The sequence below is a fragment of the Eubalaena glacialis genome, chromosome X, assembly GCF_028564815.1.
Source record: "Eubalaena glacialis isolate mEubGla1 chromosome X, mEubGla1.1.hap2.+ XY, whole genome shotgun sequence".
In the NCBI taxonomy this organism is placed as follows: domain Eukaryota; kingdom Metazoa; phylum Chordata; class Mammalia; order Artiodactyla; family Balaenidae; genus Eubalaena; species Eubalaena glacialis.
This window is the reverse complement of record NC_083736.1, coordinates 47,909,669-47,928,824: the sequence shown is the minus strand read 5'-3', so window position 1 is coordinate 47,928,824 and position 19,156 is coordinate 47,909,669. Positions and strand designations below refer to the sequence as shown.

The 19,156-nt window shown below is 37.9% G+C and overlaps 1 protein-coding gene and 1 non-coding gene across 2 annotated transcripts in view; both read left to right on the top strand.

Annotated features, from left to right (window-relative positions):
• Nucleotides 1–19,156, top strand: part of LOC133081782 (structural maintenance of chromosomes protein 1A-like) — a 184,420-nt gene that overhangs the window by 107,577 nt on the left and 57,687 nt on the right. The gene's annotated exons all lie outside the window — the stretch shown is intronic.
• Nucleotides 4,605–4,711, top strand: LOC133082822 (U6 spliceosomal RNA). Its single transcript, XR_009699038.1, has one exon. It is a non-coding gene; the product is annotated as a U6 spliceosomal RNA (small nuclear RNA).

Here is a 19,156-nt window from a genome sequence, read left to right as displayed (position 1 = left end):
TTATAATTGGTATATCTTCTTGGATTGATCCCTTTATCATTATGTAGTGTCCTTCCTTGTCTCTTGTAACATTCTTTATTTTAAAGTCTATTTTATCTGATATGAGTATTGCTACTCCAGCTTTCTTTTGATTTCCATTTGCATGGAATATCTTTTTCCATCTCCTCACTTTCAGTCTGTATGTGTCCCTAGGTCTGAAGTGGGTCTCTTGTAGACAGCATATATATGGGTCTTGTTTTTGGATCCATTCAGCAAGCCTGCGTCTTTTGGTTGGAGCATTTAATCCATTCACGTTTAAGGTAATTATCGAAATGTATGTTCCTATGACCATTTTCTTAATTGTTTTGGGTTTGTTTTTGTAGGTCCTTTTCTTCTCTTGTGTTTCCCACTTTGAGAAGTTCCTTTAGCATTTGTTGTACAGCTGGTTTGGTGGTGCTGAATTCTCTTAGCTTTTGCTTGTCTGTAAAGCTTTTGATTTCTCCATTGAATCCGAATGAGATCCTTGCCGGGCAGAGTAATCGTGGTTGTAGGTTCCTCCCTTTCATCACTTTAAGTATATCATGCCACTCCCTTCTGGCTTGTAGAGTTTCTGCTGAGAAATCAGCTGTTAACCTTATGGGAGTTCCCTTGTATGTTGTCATTTTTCCCTTGCTGCTTTCAATAATTTTTCTTTGTCTTTAATTTTTGCCAATTTGATTACTATGTGTCTCGGCGTGTTTCTCCTTGGGTTTATCCTGTATGGGACTCTCTGCGCTTCCTGGACTTGGTGGCTATTTCCTTTCCCATGTTAGGGAAGTTTTCAACTATAATCTCTTCAAATATTTTCTCTGGTCCTTTCTCTCTCTCTTCTCCTTCTGGGACCCCTATAATGCGAATGTTGTTGCGTTTAATGTTGTCCCAGAGGTCTCTTAGGCTGTCTTCATTTCTTTTCATTCTTTTTTCTTTAGTCTGTTCCGCAGCAGTGAATTCCACCATTCTGTCTTCCAGGTCACTTATCCGTTCTTCTGCCTCAGTTATTCTGCTATTGATTCCTTCTAGTGTAGTTTTCATTTCAGTTATTGTATTGGTCATCTCTGTTTGTTTGTTTAATTCTTCTAGGTCTTTGTTAATCGTTTCTTGCATCTTCTCAATCTTTGCCTCCATTCTTATTCCAAGGTCCTGGATCATCTTCACTATCATTATTCTGAATTCTTTTTCTGGAAGGTTGCCTATCTCCACTTCATTTAGTTGTTTTTCTGGGGTTTTATCTTGTTGCTTCATCTGGTACATAGCCCTCTGCCTTTGCATCTTGTCTGTCTTTCTGTGAATGTGGTTCTTGTTCCACAGGCTGCAGGATTGTAGTTCTTCTTGCTTCTGCACTCTGCCCTCTTGTGGATGAGGCTTTCTAAGAGGCTTGTGCAAGTTTCCTGATGGGAGGGACTGGTGGTGGGTATAGTTGACTGTTGCTCTGGTCGACAGAGCTCAGTAAAACTTTAATCTGCTTGACTGCTGATGGGTGGGGCTGTGTTCCCTCCGTGTTGGTTGTTCAGCCTTAGGCAACCCAAACTGGAGCCTACCTGGGCTCTTTGGTGGGGCTAATGGCAGACTCTGAGAGGGCTCACGCCAAGGAGTACTTCCCAGAACTTCTGCTGCCAGTGTCCTTTTCCCCATGGTGAGCCACAGCCACCCCCCGCCTCTACAGGAGACCCTCCAACACTAGCAGGTAGGTCTGGTTCAGTCTCCCCTGGGGTCACAACTCCTTTCCTTGGTTCCCGATGCACACACTACTTTGTGTGTGCCCTCCAAGAGTGGAGTCTCTGTTTCCCCCCGTCCTGTCAAAGTTCTGCAATCAAATCCCACTAGCCTTCAAAGTCTGATTCTCTAGGAATTCCTCCTCCCATTGCTGGACCCACAGGTTGGGATGCCTGACGTGGGGCTCAGAACCTTCACTGCAGTGGGTGGACTTCTGTGGTATGTTCTCCAGTTTGTGAGTAACCCACCCAGTAGTTGTGGGATTTGATTTTACTGTGATTGCATCCCTCCTATCATCTCACTGTGGCTTCTCCCTTGTCTTTGGATGTGGGGTATCTTTTTTGGTGTGATCCAGTGTCTTCCTGTCGATGATTGTCCAGTAACTATTTGTGATTCTGGTGTTCTCACAAGAGGGAGTGAGAGCACATCCTTCTACTCTGCCATCTTGGTTCAGGACCAGTCTAGACCTATTTTCCAATGCGCTGATTTGTTCTCTTGCCAAAACAAATCTGCTATTAAGTCTCTCTAGTGAATTTTTCATTTTAGTTATCATGCCATTAAAATGCAAGAATTTCTCTGTGGTTCTGTTTTATAATATCTACCTCTTTACTGATATTCTCTAATTGATGAGATATAATTTTCATACTTTCCTTTAATTCTATAGGCAAGTTTACTTTAGTTCTTTGAACATATTTATAACAGCTGACTTAAAATATTTGTCTTCTAAGTCCAACATCTGGGATTCCTTGGGTTGTTGGTTTTTATTAACCTGTGTTTAGACCATACTTTCCTGTTTCTTTCTGTGTCCCTTAATTTTTATTTTAAATTGAATATTTTAAATAATATAATGTGGCAAATCTGGAAATCAGATACCCCTCTCCCCAGAGTTTGTTGCTGTTGTTGCTGCTGTTGTTGCTACTTTATGTTTGTTTAGTGACTTTTCTGGACTAATTCTGTAAAGTCTGCATTTTTTTGTCATGTGTAGCTACTGAAGTCTCTTCTCATTTATCTTAGTGGTCAGCTAATTATTGGAAAGAGATTTTCTTAAACACATTGAACAAATAAGTGTTCTATTATTTGCCAAGGGGATTTGTATGTGCTGGGACATGCCTTCAACAATCTGGCAGTTTAAAACTATGACTTAGCTTTCACTTCCTTCTTGTTTAGACTCTCAAGGCCAGCAGGGGGTGATTAATATTGGCTTTGTCAGATATTTCCTGGAAACACTCACAGCCCTGGACATGCACTTCACCTTCTAGATTCCTAGGAGTATGTTGGTGCATTTCAAACCCCTGTATGGACATTTAATTCACTAAATTTTTATTTTAAGGTTTTTGGCTAGCCTCTTATTTGCAACTGGTAACTCATTCTTAGGTGTCTGCAATATTAAACAATATCACTGATTTTTTTCTGAAAAGGACCTCAGAATAGAGCTTTCCTCATTGAGTGAGCAAGATAAAATCAAGACAAGTCCTGAGAATGAGGCTTTTCCAGGGAGCTCCTAAACAGATCAAATAGTGACAGTTTGTGGGAATGGGGCTTTGAGTGCATGAGGGAACTTATTGGGGGGATAAAAATGTTCTAAAGCTAATTTATGGTGATGGTTGCAAACTCGGTAAAGTTACTTAAAATCATTGAACTGTGCAGTTGAAATGGGTGAATTTTATGATGTAAAGTATAGCTCAATAAAAATGTTTAAAATAGTTTAGATTAGCCATTAGAAGAAAAGACATAAGTGTATAACTTCCAAGATTAGAAGGAAAATTGAACTTGAAATGAAAAAATCTTTTTAATCAACCCATAGCAAGGCAAAAAACAATAGGAAAAGAATCATTTAAAAGGTGGTTTTGATATGGAGGGAGGGGCTATAACACCTTGAGGTGTAAAAAAGTAAGGAATCGCTCCAAAAATGATGGTGACATGTCAAAAGGACCCAAGAGCAAACTTGAGAGAGCTCCCAATGTCCAAATCAGGGACAATTTGAGTAAAAAAAAAAAAAAGTACAAATAAATATCCAAGAGTCCATCTTGACATAAATAATTTAATAAACAAAAAATAGGGTAGAAGGGAAAGCTATTCCTTACAGTAGAATTCCAATTATTAATGTAGACAGAATAATAGAAGTAGAAGACCTCCATTTGCCAAATATCACAGGAACAATTGTTTCAGGCAAACATGCTCACTGGATCTCAGGGGATGCTACAATTAGCGGGCTTATGATGAGAAACAAGATATTTAGATAGTCTTGAATTATCTTTTCACAAGATATTTATTAATTACAAAGGGGAAATTTTTCAGTAGAGAATCCTGGCAGACACTGACTTTAACCAAGTGGTCAAGATAATTAGCTGTATCGGGAGCATGTATCCCCTAATAGTGATGTACTGAGAAGGGCATAACATCACTGCTATCACATTCTTGCCAAACATGTATAAGTTGGATTTAATCATGAGAAAATATCAGACAAACCCAAACTGAGGGACATTCCACAAAATAAGTGGCCAGCACTCGTCAAAAGTATCAAAGTCATGATATACAAAGAGAGATTAAGGAACTGTCAAAAACCAGAGGAGATGGACATTTAGGTTGCTTACATGTCCTGGCTACTGTAAATAGTGTTGCCATGAACATTGGGGTACATGTACCTTTTCGAATTATGGTTTTCTCCAGTTATATACCCAGTAGTGGTATTGCTGGGTCATATGGTAGCTCTATTTTTAGTTTTTTAAGGAACCTCCATACTTTTCTCCATAGTAGCTGTACCAATTTACATTCCCACTAACAATGTAGGAGGGTTCCATTTTCTCTACACCCTCTCTACTATTTACTGTTTGTAGATTCAACAGAGGAATGGATAAAGAAAATGTGGTAGAGTGCTCGCTTCGGCAGCACATATACTAAAATTGGAACGATACAGAGAAGATTAGCATGGCCCCTGCGCAAGGATGACACGCAAATTCGTGAAGCGTTCCATATTTTTAGTCTATTTATCTCTTGTAAAAATAAAATACAGTGTGTGTGTGTGTGTGTGTGTGTGTGAAAAAAAAAATGTGGTACATATATACAATGGAATATTACTCTGCCATTAAAAATATGAAATAATGCCATTTGCAGCAACATGGATGGATCTAGAGATTGTCATACTGAGTGAAGTGTCAGACAAATACAAATATCACAGGATATCACTTATATGTGGAATCTAAAAAAAAAAAGGGTACAAATGAACTTATCTACAAAACAGAAATAGAGTTACAGATATAGAAAAGAAACTTATGGTTACCATGTGGTAAGAAGAGGGAGGAATAGACTGGGAGATTGGGATTGACATATATGCACTACTATATATAAAATAGATAACTAATAAGGACCTACTGTATAGCACAGGGAACTCTACTCAATACTCTGTAATGGCCTATATGGGAAAAGAATCTAAAAAAGAGTGTATATATGTATGTGTATAACTGATTCACTTTGCTGTACACTGGAAACTAACACAACATTGTAAATCAACTATACTCCAATAAAATTTTTTAAATAAAAGTAAAAAAAAAACCAGAGGAGATTAAGGAGACACGACAACTAAACAAAATATGGAATCCTGGATGTCACATTAGTGGGACAATTGACAAAATTTGAATAAGGTCTACAGATTAGTTAATGATATTGTATCAATGTTAATTTCCTGTTTTCCAGAATTGTATTGTGGTTATGTAAGACGTTAGCATTTAGGAAAGCTGGGTGAAAAGTATTCACAAAGTCTTTGTACTAAATTTGTAACTTTTTCACAAATCTAAAATTATTTCAGAATGAACATTTAATTTTTTAAATAAAAAATGAAGTAATGGGCTTACACTTCCAGTATAATGGGTGAGTAGGAGCTCTGAGAGGCCCTCCACAAAAACTAGACTCCAGATATGTTACACTGTGCCTCTAACAAAAGGTAGAGGAGCTTTCCAGCAATACCCCACACTGCCACCACCAAGCAATATGAGCTGGGCATGGGGTAGAGTCAGGAAACCTGCAGTCTTGGTGGTAATACTCTGAAGTAGTGGTAATATCCAGGAGTCATCCACTAGGGAACAAAGCCTCAAAGGCAAGAGCTTGGCCAGGCCAAGAATTCCAACATCTGTAGAGCCAGAGTGACAGGGACCAGGGAGGGGTTGAATTTCCATGAAGCCTGAGTCCTCTAGCAACCATTTGTATGCATAATGATTATTGAAATGGCAAGGAAATGGGAAGCTGAGTCTGAGACTCCAACTCAGAGCCAAACCTTGAAGAGAGAGGCTGACGTGATCCTTTCTTTTGGGAAGAAAGTTTTCCCCAAGTTAGGCCTTACACAGATTAAATGGAGCATGATCTCACAAAGATTACCAAACACCAGATCTCATCCATTAGTAAGAATCAGTAGAAATAAGACAAAAGAAAAACACATGTAAATCCTCAAGACGATAGATGTTGGAACAATCCAGTACGTAATAGTTATGTATGAAATGTTTAGAAATAAAGGATACAAAGATAAGCATGCCATAAAAATCAATAAGAAATGAATAGACGTGAAGAAAATGAGTTGAATTTTGAGCAATGAAAAATGTAATTGTTAAAATTTTAAAACTAAATGCATGGGTTAAACATCAGATTAGAAACAGTTGAAAAGATAATTAGTGAATTGAAAAATACATGGGAAGAATTTATTCCAAAAACAACATAGAGAGATATAGAGAATGAAAATATTAAAGAGGGGTTAAGAGACATGGAGAATAGAATGAGATGATCTAACAAATGTATGGAGTCTCAGAAGGAGAAAGTGGAGAGACACTGAAAGAGAGACAATACTTTTAAAAAATAATGGCAAGGATTTCCTGGTTGCAGTAATGCCAGGCTAGGCTACTTGGATCAACTGTCTTACAGAAAACTAAAAAGGTTTAAGGTATATATCACACACATTATATATATATATATATATATATATATATATATATATATATATATATATATATATATATAGCATGTATGTAAATGTGTATGCATATAAAAATCTTAGAACACTGAAGAGCTGAAAAGATAGTTGGTAAACTGCCAGGTTATATTTGGGGGGAGTGGGTGAGGGTGAAGCAAAGCCCAAATCCATAAAGGTAAGGAGAATATTAGAGCATCAGAGAGGCTTTTGCCTTGAGGGTATTTGTCCACAATCACACCTAGCTTCTGTTCAATGGTGAAGGTGATGGAAGTGAAGGTTCAGCTCCTCCTTCTGGGTGGGAGAGATAGGGAAAACTTTACTGGGGACTCCAAAGGTCTGCATTGTCAGGATAAGGGCAAACCAAAACTAAACTCCTTTTTTCAACCCCAAGGTTTATTGAGGAAGCCTTTTTAGTCTACCAACCTATAATTATATACCCAGCTCTTTCTCATTCAAGAACAAGGGGAAATGAAGACATCTTCTCAGAAACAACAGACATAGAGAGTTCACCATCATCAGACTCCCACTAAAGAAGATCCTATAGGATGTACTTCTGGAAGAAAGGAAGTGATCCTAAATGGAAGGTCTGAGGTGCAAGAAGGAACAAAGAGCAAAAGAGTGGTAAATATGTGGGAATATGTAAGTAATTATTAACCATATTAAAAAGTAATAATAATATCTAGAAGGATTGAATAATTAAAGTACCAGACAATACCATGTAGGTTGGGAGGGAACAAAGGGAAATGTCTGGGATGAGGTTTGATGAACCTTAGACTTTGATCAGATGCAAGGTAACCAGTGAAATAGAAACCAAGGATATAACTTCCAAACTAGTAGAGAGAAAAAAGTGGAGAAATAAAAATATTCAATCTAAAAGAAATAAAAAGCAAGAAGGGAGAGAAAAAGAAACAGAATGGGAGTCTGAAGAGAATGCATAAAATAAGATGGAAGATTTAAACTCCAAATATCAGTAACCACTTCATAGGTAAACAGACTTAAATGGTCCAGATAAGAGATAGAGATTATCACACTGGATAAAACAAACAAGCAAAACAAAAAAACAAAAAAACAAAAAAAAACCGAAGTCCTTACCTTGATAAACAGTATCTGCAAAAACTTACAGCAAACATCATACTTAGAGAATTAATGGCACCATTTCATTTAAGTCAAGAACAGGACAAGAGTTCCTATATCAGGTGGGAGAGCCGAGTCCAGGACGTTGGTCTACCTGAGACCTCCCAGCTCCACATAATATCAAACGGCGAAAGCTCTCCCAGACATCTCTATCTCAACGCTAAGAACCAGCTCCACTCAACGACCAGCAAGCTACAGTACTGGACACCCTATGCCAAACAACTAGCAAAACAGGAGCACAACCCCACCCATTAGCAGAGAGGCTGCCTAAAATCAGAATAAGGTCACAGACACCCCAAAACATACCACCGGATGCGATCCTGTCCACCAGAAAGACAAGATCCAGCCTCATCCACCAGAACACAGGCACCAGTCCCCTCCACCAGGAAGCCTACACAACCCACTGAACCAACCTTACCCACTGGGGGCAGGCACCAAAAACAATGGGACTACGAACCTGCAGCCTGTAAAAAGGAGACCACAAACACAGTAAGTTAAGCAAAATGAAAGACAAAGAAATATGCAGCAGACGAAGGAGCAAGGTAAAAACCTACCAGACCAAACAAATGAAGAGGAAATAGGCAGTTTACCTGAAAAAGAATTCAGAGTAATGATAGTAAAGATGATCTAAAATCTCAGAAATAGAATAGAGAAAATACAAGAAACATTTAACAAGGACCTAAAAGAACTAAAGAGCAAACAAACAATGATGACCAACACAAGAAATGAAATTTAAAATTCTCCAGAAGGAATCAATAGTAGAATAACTGAGGCAGAAGAATGGATAAGTGACCTGGAAGATAAAATAGTGGAAATAACTACCACAGAGCAGAATAAAGAAAAAAGAATGAAAAGAATTGAGGACAGTCTCAGAGACCTATGGGACATTAAACACACCAACATTCGAATTATAGGGGTCCCAGAAGAAGAAGAGAAAAAGAAAGGGATTGAGAAAATATTTGAAGAAATTATAGTTGAAAACTTCCCTAATATGGGAAAGGAAATAGCCAATCAAGTCCAGGAAGCACAGAGAGTCCCATCCCATACAGGATAAATCTAAGGAGAAACATGCGAAGACACATATTACTATCAAAAATTAAATACACACAAAAATATTAAAAGCAGCAAGAGAAAAATAACAAATAACATACAAGGGAATCCCCATAAGGTTAACAGCTGATCTTTCAGCAGAAATGCTGCAAGCCAGAAGTGGGTGGCAGGACATATTTAAAGTGATGAAAGGGAAAAACCTACAACCAAGATTACTCTACCCGGCAAGGATCTCATTCAGATTTGACGGAGAAATCAGAAACTTTACAGAGAAGCGAAAGCTAAGAGAATTCAGCACCACCAAACCAGCTTTACAACAAATGCTAAAGGAACTTCTCTAGGCAGGAAACACAGGAGAAGGCAAAGACCTACAATAACAAACCCAAAACATTAAGAAAATGGTAATAGGAACATACATATCAATAACTACGTTAAATGTAAATGCATTAAATGCTCCAGCCAAAAGACATAGACTGCTGAATGGATACAAAAACAAGATCCATATATATGCTATCTACAAGAGACCCACTTCAGACCTACGGACACATACACACTGAAAGTGAAGGGATGGAAAGATATTCCATGCAAATGGAATCAAAAGAAAGCTGGAGTAACAATTCTCATATCAGACAAAATAGACTTTATTTTTCTAGAAACATTTTTATTGGAGTATAATTGCTTTACAATGGTGTGTTTGTTAGTTTCTGCTTTATAACAAAGTGAATCAGTTATACATATACATATATCCCCAAATCTCTTCCCTCTTGCATCTCCCTCCCTCCCACACTCCCTATCACACCCTTCTAACTGGTCTCAAAGCACCGAGCTGATCTCCCTGTGCTATGCAACTGCTTCCCACTAGCTATTTATTTTACATTTGGTAGTGTGTATATGTCCATATACACACTACCACTCTCTCACTTTGTCCCAGCTTACCCTTCCCCCTCCTCATGTGCTCCAGTCCATTCTCTAGTAGGCCTACATCTTTATTCCCGTCCTGCCCCTGGGCTCTTCATGACCATTTTTTTTTTAGACTCCATATATACGTGTTAGCATACAGTACTTGTTTTTCTCTTTCTGACTTACTTCACTCTGTATGACAGACTCTAGCTCCATCCACCTCACTACAAATAACTCAATTTCGTTTCTTTTTATGGCTGAGTAATATTCCATTGTATATATGTGCCACATCTTCTTTATCCATTCATCCGATGATGGACACTTAGGTTGCTTCCATGTCCTGGCTATTGTAAATAGAGCTGCAATGAACATTGTGGTACATGACTCTTTTTGAATTATGGTTTTCTCAGGGTATATGCCCAGCAGTGGGATTGCTGGGTCGTATGGTAGTTCTTTTTTTTTTTTTTTTTTCCACCGGGCTAAGTGTTTTTATTCATCTCCTTTTTTCCTCGCAAAGATAAATGGATACAGATGGCTTTTAGCCAGTTGTAGCCAAGCATGTAGTCTTACATTCTTTTTTTTTTTTCACACACACTGTATTTTATTTTTATAAGAGGTAAATAGACTGACACCAAGCATTGTACATGGATGACCACAACAAAAGCAACAATGATTGCAATTACCAAACATGAAACACACTCATACTATGTCATAATATTGACATTCAGTCCAGTAATCCTCCACTGTAACAGCTCCTTTACTTTGCAGTGAAAATTGATTTGTATATTCTTTGCCTCTGAGTTCTTGTGGGATTTTTTCTTTTTTTAAATTCAACCAGAAAGTCACAAAAATTATACTCATCCTCATCAGTTCACTCAGTCCCATGCAATTGATTTTTTTTTTCATCTTGATCTTTTGTTAGCACTTTTATGAGCTCATCAGTTTTTCATTGGAGTTCTGAAAATGCTTATTCATTCAGTTCAGCAGTACAGTCAGGTACCAGAAACCTGTACTTGTCAGAGTCTTTTCCATGAATTTCCTGAAGATGAAACCCTTTTATAGGAACATATTTACAAAAGCATCAGAGTACACCCAGAACTGTCTGTAAATGACAAAAGACTTAAAAATGACCATGGTTAAAGATTTGATGAAAGTTCATAATAATGCAGTTGACAAGAAAATTAGTTATTTCTGAGATATACATTTTAAAGTAATAACTAGGATTATGACTTATAACATTATACCAGAATATATAAGATTTTTAGAAATTTCATGTAATGTCTGAAACATTTATATTAACATATTTCCATACAAATAACCCAATGAAAGTTTAGTATTAGTTGTTTTGTTTGTTTGTTTATACTGCAGGTTCTTATTAGTCATCAATTTTATACACATCAGTGTATACATGTCAATCCCAATCGCCCAATTCAGCACACCACTATCCCCACCCCACCGCAGTTTTCCCCCCTTGGTGTCCATATGTCTGTTCTCTACATCTGTGCCTCAACTTCTGCCCTGCAAACCGGCTCATCTGTACCATTTTTCTAGGTTCCACATACATGCGTTAATATACAATATTTGTTTTTCTCTTTCTGACTTACTTCACTCTGTATGACAGTCTCTAGATCCATCCACGTCTCAACAAATGACTCAATTTTGTTCCTTTTTATGGCTGAGTAATATTCCATTGTATATATGTACCACATCTTCTTTATCCATTCGTCTGTTGATGGGCATTTAGGTTGCTTCCATGACCTGGCTATTGTAAATAGTGCTGCAATGAACATTCGGGTGCATGTGTCTTTTTGAATTACGGTTTTCTCTGGGTATATGCCCAGTAGTGGGATTGCTGGGTCATATGGTAATTCTATTTTTAGTTTTTTAAGGAACGTCCATATTGTTCTCCATAGTGGCTGTATCAATTTACATTCCCACCAACAGTGCAAGAGGGTTCCCTTTTCTCCACACCCTCTCCAGCATTTGTTGTTTGTAGATTTTCTGATGATGCCCATTCTAACTGGTGTGAGGTGATACCTCATTGTAGTTTTGATTTGCATTTCTCTAATAATTAGTGATGTTGAGCATCTTTTCATGTGCTTCGTGGCCGTCTGTATGTCTTCTTTGGAGAAATGTCTATTTAGGTCTTCTGCCCATTTTTGGATTGGGTTGTTTGTTTCTTTAATATTGAGCTGAATGAGCTGTTTATATATTTTGGAGATTAATCCTTTGTCCGTTGATTCGTTTGCAAATAATTTCTCCCATTCTGAGGGTTGTCTTTTCGTCTTGTTTATGGTTTCCTTTGCTGTGCAAAAGCTTTGAAGTTTCATTAGGTCCCATTTGTTTATTTTTGTTTTTATTTCCATTACTCTAGGAGGTGGATCAAAAAAGATCTTGCTGTGATTTATGTCAAAGAGTGTTCTTCCTATGTTTTCCTCTAAGAGTTTTATAGTGTCCAGTCTGACATTTAGGTCTCGAATCCATTTTGAGTTTATTTTTGTGTATGGTGTTAGGGAGTATTCTAATTTCATTCTTTTACATGTAGCTGTCCAGTTTTCCCAGCACCACTTATTGAAGAGACTGTCTTTTCTCCATCGTATATCTTTGCCTCCTTTGTCATGGATTAGTTGACCATAGGTGCGTGAGTTTATCTCTGGGCTTTCTATCTTGTTCCATTGATCTATGTTTCTGTTTTTGTGCCAGTACCATATTGTCTTGATTACTGTAGCTTTGTAGTATAGTCTGAAGACAGGGAGTCTGATTCCTCCAGCTCCGTTTTTTTCCCTCAAGACTGCTTTGGCTATTCGGGGTCTTTTGTGTCTCCATACAAATTTTAAGATGATTTTTTCTAGCTCCGTAAAAAATGCCATTGGTAATTTGATAGGGATTGCATTGAATCTGTAGATTGCTTTGGGTAGTATAGTCATTTTCACAATGTTGATTCTTCCAATCCAAGAACATGGTATATCTCTCCATCTGTTGGTATCATCTTTAATTTCTTTCATCAGTGTCTTATAGTTTTCTGCATACAGGTCTTTTGTCTCCCTAGGTAGGTTTATTCCTAGGTATTTTATTCTTTTTGTTGCAATGGTAAATGGGAGTGTTTCCATAATTTCTCTTTCAGATTTTTCATCATTAGTGTATAGGAATGCAAGAGATTTCTGTGCATTAATTTTGTATCCTGCAACTTTACCATATTCATTAATTAGCTCTAGCAGTTTTCTGGTGGCAGTTTTAGGATTCTCTATGTATAGTATCATGTCATCTGCAAACAGTGACAGTTTTACTTCTTCTTTTCCAATTTGTATTCCTTTTATTTCTTTTTGTTCTCTGATTGCCGTGGCTAGGACTTCCAGAACTATGTTGAATAATAGTGGTGAGAGTGGACATCCTTGTCTCGTTCCTGATCTTAGAGGAAATGCTTTCAGTTTTTCACCGTTGAGAATGATGTTTGCTCTGGGTTTCTCATATATGGCCTTTATTATGTTGAGATAGGTTCCCTCTATGCCCACTTTCTGGAGAGTTTTTATCATAAATGGGTGTTGAATTTTGTCAAAAGCTTTTTCTGCATCTATTGAGATGATCATATGATTTTTATTCTTCAATTTGTTAATATGGTGTATCACATTGATTGATTTGCGTATATTGAAGAATCCTTGCATCCCTGGGATAAATCCCACTTGATCGTGGTGTATGATCCTTTTAATGTGTTGTTGGATTCTGTTTGCTAGTATTTTGTTGAGGATTTTTGCATCTATATTCATCAGTGATATTGGTCTGTAATTTTCTTTTTTTGTAGTGTCTTTGTCTGGTTTTGGTATCAGGGTGATGGTGGCCTCATAGAATGAGTTTGGGAGTGTTCCTTCCTCTGCAATTTTTTGGAAGAGTTTGAGAAGGATAGGTGTTAGCTCTTCTCTAAATGTTTGATAGAATTCACCTGTGAAGCCATCTGGTCCTGGACTTTTGTTTGTTGGAAGAGTTTTAATCACAGTTTCAATTTCATTACTTGTGATTGGTCTGTTCATATTTTCTGTTTCTTCCTGGTTCAGTCTTGGAAGGTTATACCTTTCTAAGAATTTGTCCATTTCTTCCAGGTTGTCCATTTTATTGGCATAAAGTTGCTTGTAGTAGTCTCTTAGGATGCTTCGTATTTCTGCGGTGTCTGTTGTAACTTCTCCTTTTTCATTTCTGATTTTATTGATTTGAGTCCTCTCCCTCTTTTTCTTGATGAGTCTGGCTAATGGCTTATCAATTTTGTTTATCTTCTGAAAGAACCAGCTTTTAGTTTTATTGATCTTTGCTATTGTTTTCTTTGTTTCTATTTCATTTATTTCTGCTCTGATCTTTATGATTTCTTTCCTTCTGCTAACTTTGGGTTTTGTTTGTTCTTCTTTCTCTAGTTTCTTTAGGTGTAAGGTTAGATTGTTTACTTGAGATTTTTCTTGTTTCTTTAGGTAGGCTTGTATAGCTATAAACTTCCCTCTTAAAACTGCTTTTGCAGCATCCCATAGGTTTTGGGTTGTCGTTTTTTCATTGTCATTTGTCTCTAGGTATTTTTTGATTTCCTCTTTGATTTCTTCAGTGATCTCTTGGTTATTTAGTAACGTATTGTTTAGCCTCCATGTGTTTGTGTTTTTTACGCTTTTTCCCCTGTAATTCATTTCTAATCTCATAGCGTTGTGGTCAGAAAAGATGCTTGATATGATTTCAATTTTCTTAAATTTACTGAGGCTTGATTTGTGACCCAAGATGTGATCTATCCTGGAGAATGTTCCGTGCGCACTTGAGAAGAACATGTAATCTGCTGTTTTTGGATGGAATGTCCTATAAATATCAATTAAATCTATCTGGTCCATTGTGTCATTTAAAGCTTCTGTTTCCTTATTTATTTTCATTTTGGATGATCTGTCCATTGGTGTAAGTGAGGTGTTAAAGTCCCCCACTATTATTGTGTTACTATCAATTTCCTCTTTTATAGCTGTTAGCAATTGCCTTATGTAATGAGGTGCTCCTATGTTGGGTGCATATATATTTATAATTGTTATATCTTCTTCTTGGATTGATCCCTTGATCATTATGTAGTGTCCTTCCTTGTCTCTTGTAACATTCTTTATTTTAAAGTCTATTTTATCTGATATGAGTATAGCTACTCCAGCTTTCTTTTGATTTCCATTTGCATGGAATATCTTTTTCCATCCCATCACTTTCAGTTTGTATGTGTCCCTAGGTCTAAAGTGGGTCTCTTGTAGACAGCATATATATGGGTCTTGTTTTCGTATCCATTCAGCAAGCCTGTGTCTTTTGGCTGGAGCATTCAATCCATTCACGTTTAAGGTAATTATCGATATGTATGTTCCTATGACCATTTTCTTAATTGTTTTGGGTTTGTTTTTGTAGGTCCTTTTCTTCTCTTGTGTTTCCCACTTAGAGAAGTTCCTTTAACATTTGTTGTAGAGCTGGTTTGGTGGTGCTGAATTCTCTTAGCTTTTGCTTGTCTGTAAAGCTTTTGATTTCTCCATCAAATCTAAATGAGATCCTTGCCGGGTAGAGTAATCTTGGTTGTAGGTTCTTCCCTTTCATCACTTGAAGTATATCATGCCACTTCCTTCTGGCTTGTAGAGTTTCTGCTGAGAAATCAGCTGTTAACCTTATGGGAGTTCCCTTGTATGTTATTTGTCATTTTTCCCTTGCTGCTTTCAATAATTTTTCTTTGTCTTTAATTTTTGCCACTTTGATTACTATGTGTCTCGGCGTGCTTCTCCTTGGGTTTATCCTGTATGGGACTCTCTGCGCTTCCTGGACCTGGGTGGCTATTTCCTTTCCCATGTTAGGGAAGTTTTCGACTATAATCTCTTCAAATATTTTCTCTGGTCCTTTCTCTCTCTCTTCTCCTTCTGGGACCCCTATAATGCGAATGTTGTTGCGTTTAATGTTGTCCCAGAGGTCTCTTAGGCTGTCTTCATTTCTTTTCATTCTTTTTTCTTTAGTCTGTTCCGCAGCAGTGAATTCCACCATTCTGTCTTCCAGGTCACTTATCCGTTCTTCTGCCTCAGTTATTCTACTATTGATTCCTTCTAGTGTAGTTTTCATTTCAGTTATTGTATTGGTCATCTCTGTTTGTTTGTTCTTTAATTCTTCTAGGTCTTTGTTAATCATTTCTTGCATCTTCTCAATCTTTGCCTCCATTCTTATTCCAGGGTCCTGGATCATCTTCACTATCATTATTCTGAATTCTTTTTCTGGAAGGTTGCCTATCTCCACTTCATTTAGTTGTTTTTCTGGGGTTTTTTCTTGTTCCTTCATCTGGTATATAGCCCTCTGCCTTTTCATCTTGTCTATCTTTCTGTAAATGTGGTTTCTGTTCCACAGGCTGCAGGACTGTAGTTTTTCTTGCATCTGCTGTCTGCCCTCTGGTGGTTGAGGCTATCTAAGAGGCTTGATGGGAGGCTCTGGAGGTGGGTAGAGCTGACTGTTGCTGTGGCGGTCAGAGCTCTGTAAAACTTTAATCCACTTGACTGTTGCTGGGTGGGGCTGGGTTCCCTCCCTGTTGGTTGTTTTGCCTGAGGCAACCCAACACTGGAGCCTACCTGGGCTCTTTGGTGGGGCTAATGGCAGACTCTGGGAGGGCTCATGCCCAGGAGTACTTCCCAGAACCTCCGCTGCCAGTGTCCTTGTCCCCACGGTGAAACAGAGCCAGCCCCCGCCTCTGCAGGAGACCCCCCAACACCAGCAGTTATGTCTGGTTCAGTCTCCCCCAGGGTCACTGCTCCTTCCCCTGGGTCCCGATGCACACACTATTTTGTGTACACCCTCCAAGAGTGGGTTCTCTGTTTCCCCCAGTCCTGTCGAAGTCCTGCAATCAATTCCCACTAGGCTTCAAAGTCTGATTCTCTATGAATTCCTCCTCCCGTTGCCGGACCCCCAGGTTGGGAAGCCTGACGTGGGGCTCAGAACGTTCACTCCAGTGGGTGGACTTCTGTGGTATAAGTGCTCACCAGTCTGTGAGTCACCCACCCAGCAGTTATGGGATTTGATTTTACTCTGATTGCGCCCCTCCTACCATCTCACTGTGGCTTCTCCTCTGTCCTTGGACGTGGGGTATCCTCCTTGGTAAAGTCCAGTGTCTTCCTGTCGATGATTGTCCAGCAGCCAGTTGTGATTCTGGTGCTCTCGCAAGAGGGAGTGAGAGCACGTCCTTCTACTCCGCCATCTTGGTTAATCCTTCTCGGTAGTTCTATTTTTAGTTTTTTAAGGAATTTCCATACTATTCTCCATAGCGGTTGTATCTATTTACATTCCCACCAACAGTGTATGAGGATTCCCTTTTCTCCACACCCTCTCCAGCATTTATTGTTTGTAGATGTTTTGATGATGGCCATTCTGACCGGTGTGAGATGATATCACATTGTAGTTTTGATTTGCATTTCTCTAATGATTAATGATGTTGAGCATTCTTTCATATGTTTGTTGGCAATCTGTATATCTTCTTTGGAGAAATGTCTATTTGGGTCTTCTGCCCATTTTTGGATTAGGGTGTTTGTTTTTTTGATATTGAGCTGCATGTGCTGCTTGTAAATTTTGGAGAGTAATCCTTTCTCAGTTGCTTCATTGGCAAATATTTTCTCCCATTCTGAGGGTTGTCTTTTCATCTTGTTTATGGTTTCCTTTGCTGTGCAAAAGCTTTTAAGTTTCATTAGGTCCCATTTGTTAATTTTTGTTTTCATTTCCATTTCCCTGGGAGCTGCGTCAAAAAGGATCTTGCTGTGATTTATGTCATAGAGTGTTCTGCCTATGTTTTCCTCTAAGAGTTTGATAGTGTCTGGCCTTACATTTAGGTCTTTAATCCATTTTGAGTTTATTTCTATGTATGGTGTTAGGGAGTGTTTTAATTTCATCCTTTTATGTGTAGCTGTCCCGTTTTCCCAGCACCACTTATTGAAGAGGCTGTCTTCTCTCCATTATATATTCTTGCCTCCTTTATCAAAGATAAGGTGACCATATGTGCATGGGTTTATCTCTGGGCTTTCTATCCTGTTCTATTGATCTATATTTCTGTTTTTGTGCCAGTACCATACTGTCTTGATTACTGTAGCTTTGCAGTATATTCTGAAGTCTTGGAGCCTGATTCCTCCAGCTCTGTTTTTCTTTCTCAATATTGCTTTGGTTATTCGGGGGACTCCAAATCGGAAAAGAAGAAGTAAAGCTGTCACTGTTTGCAGATGACATGATACTCTACATAGAGTATCCTAAGGATGCTTCCAGAAAACTACTAGAGCTAATCAATGAATTTGGTAAAGTGGCAGGATACAAAATTAATGCACAGAAATCTCTTGCATTCCTATACACTAATGATGAAAAATCTGAAAGTGAACTTAAGAAAACACTCCCATTTACCACTAAAACAAAAAGAATAAAATACCTAGGAATAAACCTACCTAAGGAGACAAAAAACCTGTATGCTGAAAATTATAAGATACTGATGAAAGAAATTAAAGTTGATACCAACAGATGGAGAGATATACCATGTTCTTGGTTGGAAGAATCAATATTGTGAAAATGACTATACTACCCAAAGCAATCCGCAGATTCAATGCAATCCCTATCAAACTATCATGGGCATTTTTCACAGAATTAGAACAAAAAATTTCACAATTTCTATCAAAATAGACTTTAAAATAAAGACTGTTACAAGAGACAAAGGAGGACACTACATAATGACCAAGGGATCAATCCAAGAAGATGTAAAATTGCAGAAGGTATAATAACAATTGTAAATATTTATGCACCCAACAAAGGAGCACCTCAATACATAAAGCAAATGCTAACAGCCATAAAAGGGGAAATCGACAGTAACACAATACTAGTAGGGGACTTTAACACCCCACTTTCACCAATGGACAGATCATCCAAAATGAAAATAAATAAGGAAACAATCTTTACATGACACATTAAACAAGATGGACTTCCTTGATATTTATAGGACATACCATCCAAAAACAACAGAATACACTTTCGTTTCAAGTGCTCATGGAACATTTTCCAGGATAGATTATATCTTGGGTCACAAATCAAGCCTTGGTAAATTTAAGAAAATTGAAATCATATCAAGTATCTTTTCCGACGACAACGCTATGAGACGATATCAATTAGAAGAAATAAATCTGTAAAAAATACAGACACATGAGGGCTAAACAATACACTACTAAATAACCAAGAGATCACTGAATCAAAAAATACCTAGAACAGCAATCCCACTACTGAGCATATACCCTAAGAAAACCATAATTCAAAAAGAGTCATGTACCACAATGTTCATTGCAGCTCCATTTACAATAGCCAGGACATGGAAGCAACTTAAGTGTCCATTGACAGATGAATGGATAA